The sequence below is a fragment of the Pyrus communis genome, chromosome 7 (assembly GCF_963583255.1).
Source record: "Pyrus communis chromosome 7, drPyrComm1.1, whole genome shotgun sequence".
Lineage (NCBI taxonomy): Eukaryota > Viridiplantae > Streptophyta > Magnoliopsida > Rosales > Rosaceae > Pyrus > Pyrus communis.
Genome location: NC_084809.1, coordinates 25,048,032 through 25,055,869, shown reverse-complemented (window position 1 = coordinate 25,055,869; position 7,838 = coordinate 25,048,032). Strand labels below are relative to the sequence as shown.

General features: G+C 36.8%; 1 pseudogene; it reads right to left on the bottom strand.

Annotated features, from left to right (window-relative positions):
- Positions 1-492: 492 nt before the first annotated feature.
- On the bottom strand, positions 493-5,581 carry LOC137740723 (tetraspanin-19-like; annotated as a pseudogene).
- Between the last annotated feature and the right edge of the window lie 2,257 nt (positions 5,582-7,838).

Below are 7,838 nucleotides of genomic sequence, written 5' to 3'. Positions count from 1 at the left end.
TGATTTCTTTTCTCTTTTTAATTGTTTAGATATAGATTTTGAATATCATACCAAACAAGTTTACAAGTGTTGAAGAAAATTGAAATGTTGTAAATTGTTCTTTGCATTGTTTGACCATTTGATCCTTCATCAAATTGATGCTATTGTGAGCATGGAACTTGTTTATGAGTTAACATATAAGCTATATTTGTACCACATTCACACAAAAAAAAAAAAAAAAAAAAAAAACACCTAATTATGAGCTTAGGCTTCTTTTAAATTAATTATTTGTATCCAAAACAACAATCAAGCACATAATTTAGTCCAAACAGTGCGTATGGCTTATATGCCATTCCCAAAATGGGTCTTTCATATGGGAAAGGATCCTCTCCGGAGCCGGTTCCACCAGAGCCTTCGGATCCTCCTCCCTTCTCTTCTTTCTCTGCACTTTGTCAGGGTCGTGCTCCTCTGGAGTGGGCGTTGGCCGGAGTCGGTGTCGTGGGCTCCATGGAGCTAGTTATCGACAACATCGTAGTAGTCATCACCAACTGTGTGGTTTTGAAGTTTTTCGATAACTAGCACCGGGGAAGCCACAACGTTGACTCCGGCCAATGCCCACTCCGGAGGAGCACGACGCCAACTCCAGGGGTCGAAAACCTGCAAAGAAAGAAGAGGAAGGAGGAGGATCCGGTGGAACCGGCTCCGGAGAGGATCCTCTTCCCTTTCATATGGGTTGTCATATATTTAATAGAGGCCTAGACTTTCAAACAAACATATGGTATAAACAATGTTTAAAATATCGGTATCGGTGGAAATATCGATAGACAAATTTGTGGAAATATTGAAGGATATATCTTATATCGATATTGATTGCCTTCGATGGAAATGATGAAAATTTGCTGAAAAACATGGAAATTTAAAATTATTTTTTAGAGAATGTCATATGAAGTCACAACACACATATGAATCAAGAATTAATGATTAGATAGTGTGTAAACAATAGATATGTGATATGTGAGAAGAAAAACTTCCTTATAATGACAAGTAATAAAATAAAGCATTTCACTAGAAAAAATAAATTATACATAACTTAATTGAAATTTTCATCACGAAAACAACACAAGTTTTATTGAAGTAAACCAATACCATAACAACACAACAACACAACAAAGCCTTTTCCCACTAGGTGGGGTTGGCTGTGGGGGGATGCAACACGAGGACTTCCAGTTGGTATGATCGCATCCCAAGGATTCGACGTAAGATAGGAGTGCCAGCTGTCGACTACCTGACACCCTCCCCCTCCTCCTTTATCCGGGCTTGGGACCATAAAGAAAGAATTTTAAAAAATAAAGAATGCATAGGCTCATGGATATTTCCTGCAAACTTCTTGCAAATTGTCTGCAAACACCAAATATTTTTTTAAAATATCAAGGAAATTAACTGATTTCCAGAAGTATCGTGGATATGGAGTGAAGTTTAGACTTCAACCCCTCTTTCCATATTGTTCCCTGAATTTTTGGATATTTCCTTAGAAATATCGAGCATATCTAGGATATTTCAAACACTGGGTATAAATTGATATCATTTCAAAATATTGTAGTGCAATGTAAAAAAATTAAAACCTTGTGTTTGTTTTTTTTTTTTTTTTTTGTGGGTTGAGTACCTCAAATCTAAAGAGTGTAAATTGTAGTTGACCCTTTTTCTTAACACAGATTTTAACATGTTAAGTTGTCAAGTTGTAAATAATTTCTATCAATTAGATTGAATCATGTACATTATTGCGGTTACGATTCACAAGTCCAACAATACAACATGTCCAACAATGTTTCGCTTTCCAACATGATAAGAGGTGTCAAGTTCAAATCCATTGATCCCATATATCAAAAAGAAACAATACATGTTAAATAATTGCCAAATATTAGGAAAATTAATGAAAAAAACTTGAAAACTTTGAGTTTTAATGATACGGACAAAATAAAGGGTAAACTGAATAGTACCAGTATTGGCTTTTTAGTGGAAAAATGTGATTTTTCGTTAAAGTGAACAGTACCGGAAGCTTTTCGTTAATGTTCCCCCAAACTTTAGAAAAAAATAAAGGAAAAAAAAGATGTGGTTTCATGGAAGGCTATGTAAAAGTCATACAGTAGTGCCTCCTAAAGGGTAAATTGCTGTTTGACCTCTTCAACTATTATTCTAGTTGAAATTGACCCTTGAACTATTTTTTTGATAAATTAATCTCCTGAACTATTTGAAATATGCCAATTAACACTTTGTTGTTAGATTCCGTCTACTATTCTGTCAAATTCAAGGGCAAATTAGTCTTTTTATCATCAATTCTTACATGTCACTTATAATCACTAATAAAGTTATGACATGTGGACACATAATAATGTGTAATGACAATGTGAAATGATCTGTTATGTAAACGTTTGGTTTCTTTATATTTCTTATTATGCTATAAGTTTTTGAATTATTATGTGTCCACATGACATTATTTTATTGGTGGGTACAACTGAAAAGTAATAATTAATGATAAAAGTCTAATTTGCCCTTGAATTTGACGAAATAGTGGACATAATCTAACGGTAAGGGGTTAATCAGGAGGTTAATTTACCAAAAAATAGTTTTGGAGTTCAATTTCAACTAGGGTAACAGTTTTGGGGGTTAAACCGTAGTTTACCCGCTTCGTAAATTGTATAATGTTTCGGCAAGTTGCTCAAGATTTAATATCCACAACATTCATAATCTTGATTATCTTAAAATTAAACAAAATTAGAGGTCTTCCATTCATCTGTAATAATGATGCTTCCCACGGAGTTATGCAAATTGATAAATTAAGTAATGACCAGAGAAATCATGCCAAGTACTTGCAAATCCAACTGCTAAAAACCTCCAAGTTCCTGTAAGAAACTGAAAAAAAAAACAACTTTTAACTGAAATTGGGGATGTCTGCACATGAAACATGCAAAAGTTGACAAGATGATTGAATGGAGCTTATAAATGAATCGATATATATTATGCATGGTTTAACAATCTATACAGAAACGCAGCGATGAACTGTCAGTTCATGAGGTTCAGCCTTCAGGTATACAGTGAGAGTTAAAGTACGTACGTGACTAATTCCACCCTCCATCTGCTCGAGTTTATAAAACTTCCAGTGCTCAATTGGTCAACCGACATCAGATGTCTCATTTTTCGGATCCAGTTCTTCCACTCTTATTGTGTCTCCACACTACCATCCATCCACAAGTAGAAGCCGAGCTGATGCAACCAATTTAACTGTTTGTCTGATTTAGAAAAGGGAAAAACAGAAAGAATCAAAAACAAAAATCCATACAATTGCGGTGACAACCCAACTTAGCAGCAAAAACCTTACTACAGTTCACAACCTCCCTGCCCTTCTCTCCACTTGCAGTTGCAGGTCACTTGTAAGATTATAGCCATTCTTTTGTAAGGATCATCATTCAATGAGGACCTTAAAAAAGGATAGATTAATTTACTGGACCACATTTCACGGTGAAAGTATGCGAGTACAATGTGATCCTTGCAAATGGGGATCCCCACACGAAGGCGCCTGCTACTGTAAATATACATTATACATAATATATTATATACTACATATCATTACGAAACAAATTCTGATAATTACGGGGCATGTTATGTTACAAGACATGATTTCACTTAATCAACGGGCTTTTTCACAGTTTGAAAAGGGTATTACTAATCAAAATATAACATTTATACTAACAATATATATGTATACATGTCCATGTGTGTGTGCTCTTTCCATAAAAGTGGCACTACTTATGACACTCTCAGCTGTCCTACAGGATCTGAATGAATCATTAGAGACTCAGACAGGATCTTTTTCTTTTTTATAGATACTCTAGTGAAAAAAAGTAACAAAGATTAAGGCACAAGAATTAGAACAAGATAGATGAAAAGGCGTTAACAGAGTTTTTTGAATTGAGAAACGAAATCAGGATCTTCGATTTAATAAGTAAGATATAATGCAGCAGATATAGAACATGGCCCATTCAAAGAATCGAACGTTTCTACCTTGCCATTGATCCTTATGTTCCATGAATCACTTTTGGAACCATATACGGGGTTACCAACGACATAAGGAGGTGGAAGAACAGCACTCTTTAGGAGTGGAACCCTCTCAGGAACATACTCATCATCACTATCATAATACGGATGTGGCCCAAGAGCTTTGAGTATCATTGCCAATAACAAAGACAGCCCCTGCAAAAGAAGACAACGAACGTTCAACAGAAAGAGGACAGAGAAAAGATGTAAAGGAATGGCCATGATCTGCAAACCAGATAGCCCTTATAAGACTTGATTGTATCACACACTAGACTCCTGTAGGAAACGATAGATGGGCATGATTAAACATGCAAATCACGCTCCAATCTTGACCTTTTAAAATGGTATCCCGAGTTTTTGCATTGGATTTTGAGAGCCTGTGGCCACGCTAATGAAACTATACCATGGAGGATTGTAGAGTTGAATTTCCAATCTTGTGTCCGTAGGTAATATCAACTTCTAGGTTTTGGTTCCTCAACAAGCTCACAGCACAAAACTTGATTCCTGGTCTCCATTTTTGCGAAAGGAGAGAGAAATGTGAGGAAACTGTTGTCTTATGTGTATTTTAACTTTCAATTGGTATTTACGGTTTATAAACGAACAAACCTTTGAATACATAGTGCCGAGCACATGACAAGTTTTCAGGGAAAATATAGCGCATCCCACGGCAGGAGCCATTTTAACACACAAACTGAAAGTCAAGAACTAGAGAGGGAGCTGTAAAAGTCCAAGTACTTTTATTGGAAAAACTAGGCTAATTATTGCAAGTTGTTACAACATTCCTAATTTTACCACTGTCCTCTAAATTTTTCTTTACTTGTATCAATAATCTAATAGTCATTCATATTAACAAAATATATGCAACTAAATCGGGTTTTTGACATGAGTGAGTGAGAAACCAAAGAGAACGTAGAGGAACTCACAACTCAAAATGAATTTTGGAACTATTTTAACTAGATTAATATAAACAGTCCTCAAAAAGAAATTTTGGGAGGGACCAAGCGCCCCCTGGGCCTATGTTTTGTCCGCCACTGGAGACATGGGTCGAAGTTTCAGGGGCATTGGTGTGGATTTATCCTGAAATATATTTAAGACAGTCGACTGTTTCTGCAGCTTCTACTAGTTCTGGTAAGACATTAAGTGAGACTCATTGAACATTTAACTTTTAATTTCTTCAAACAAGCATGCACAAACATGCAGTACACAAAAAGAAAGTTGAGAGAGACCTGTACACACGCGATTGACAAGCCAATCCATTTGCAGATATCAAAGTTCGACCTTACAAGAATTGATCAAATCTCCCAGTTGGATCATCTGGAAAGTCCTGGCCACAAGTCAAAAAATTATCAGCATTATAACCAAATCGTTAATATGCTTCTCTCTAAGTCATTAACCCATTAAACAAAAATAACTACACTGTTCTTCGATATACCTCTTCCCAGTCACGGTTTAAAAATATGTCAGCAGTCACTCCAGCTTCAAGCATGAAGAGTAAGAAGACAAACACCATGTACTGTAAGCAATTAAGGTAAAACACAAACAGTTTTGTCAAATATACTTAAAGATAACAGAGTTAAAAAAATAAAAGAAAGTGAAGCCCCATTGAACTGCACTCATTTCTACAAATGTTTTATAAATATCAACATCTAAAACAAAAGGAATCTAAATGATCTGAAAAGATATGGCAAATATGGAGCTGACAATTTAGTTTAAAATCCATCAACTTCCACAGAGAGACAAGTCCATATGCTATGATGATAAATAGCACTCATAATTCAACCTCCCCACTTTGGATGGAACTACTTGAAAAATATGCCTTTTGAAATTAAAGCAATATCTATCTAGCGTTTAAAGCAATATCTATCTCACGAAGATTATTTTTCCCCCTACTACCTCTCTTCATACTTCATAGGAGTAGAAGTGTAGCTAAGCACATAAGTATTGTCAAGAAATGATGCACATGAATAACATTAACAGAATATTAAGAATCTAATAATGACATATGTAATGAGAAGTGAACAAATTGTAAGGGAAGAAAGAAAGGACCCTGTTGCAAGCCTAATAACTATAATTAAAAGACGTTGATTTGACAGGGAAAGAATACAAAAAAATACACTACTTAAATCATAGAACAAAAAAGGAAAAGCATAAGCAGCAAAAGAATGAAGAGAAATAAACTCTTTGATTTATAACTAGTGTTCTTTTGGGTCAAGATAAAGCCCATTTTAGAGCTTTCTTAAGAAGCACTTTTGAGGCACTTCCAAGTGTACTTACAAGAAGCACAAAAAATTTGAAAACAAAACTACAAAAGTATATTTCTAACAACGGTGCTATCAGCAAAATTGCACTGTGGAAAATCACTTCCAGCGGAGGCACTCAGAAACAGACCCTTATGCTGTTTACAGGCTGTTAGAGTTGCTTAATTTAAGGTTGAGTGTGTAAGCTTAAGGTTGTCTATGTTCCTTGTTAACGCTGATTTCAACAGCAGAATACAAGGGGAATTTATGGATTTGTGTTCCATATAAACACCAATATACTCCACTCCTCAGCAATGCAATACAGCAATCTTCCACTTCTCTTCTGACTGTTTTAAAGATAGAGAAGGTGATTTAACTTTTCAAGATCAATCCAGGACAACTATAAACTGAGCCACAAAAAATACTGTGTGGACCTAATATATGTGCAATAAAAAGTGCACTTTCGTTCACTTAATAAAATTATATTAGTTTATAGTTAATTTGTTTGTTTGTTAATCGTGCGCTCTGATATTAAACTTGGTATTAGAGCAGGTTTGATCCTTCGGGGTTGAATCTGTTCTTGTTAGCTAGTTTGTTTGTCTTGTCACGTTCCTCTTCTTCGTTGTGGTCTGTCGTTGTGCCCTAGTTAGGTTTTTGTTGCTTAAAAATAAAGAGAGAAAAAAAATTGAATCTGTTTGCTGCCTCACGTCATCGTCTTCTTCTACACTCGGAACAACCGCCACGAACCCGCATCACCATCCACGTGTGCTGATCTGCAGAACCATCCACCACCGCTGCTGCTCAACCACCACCCGCCACCGCCGCTATTTCTGACCTGCACTCTGCTGCACCATGAACCAGACCCGCATCGTACCCACACCTCGCTGCCTGCCTGAACCTTCCGCTGCGTCATCGCCTTGCCACCCAGTCACGCCTGCACCACTACTCCTACCAAGCCCCTACTGCTGACCGCCTTCGACCCACGACTGTTCTCGAACCGACATCGAGTTGCTGCTGCGAACCCAGATTGCATGTTCCATTATTAATGTTGTTTGGAGAACAGGAGAAGGAATAAGGAAGAAAAAAAAGGGAAAAAGAAGGAAGGAAAAAAAATATGGCTGTTGTGTTTTGAGGTTTTGAGGCCCACGTGATGCTGCTATTGGGCTTGTTTCTCTGTAGCTTCTTGTTGCCTTCTACAATGATCGCTCAAGTGATTGAACTAGTGACCACTTCAATGACACTATATAAGTGGAAAATTGGAATTTTTTGCTTGTTTGTTCAAAAGTTGGTTGGACGTTCGCACTAGCATTGGAATCTTACACTTGCACCACTTGGAATACTTTCCTTCGCCCGTTTGTTTGCTCGCTTGATTGCTTGCTCGTTTGTCTTGTTTGCCTAACGGAGCTTGTCTTGTCTTGTCCGCCTAACGGAGCTTGTCTTGTCGTGTCCGTCTAACGGAACTTGCTTTGTCGTGTCCGCCTAACGGAGCTTGCATCCGCATCTGCTTGTTGGCAAACTCATGATGTGTAT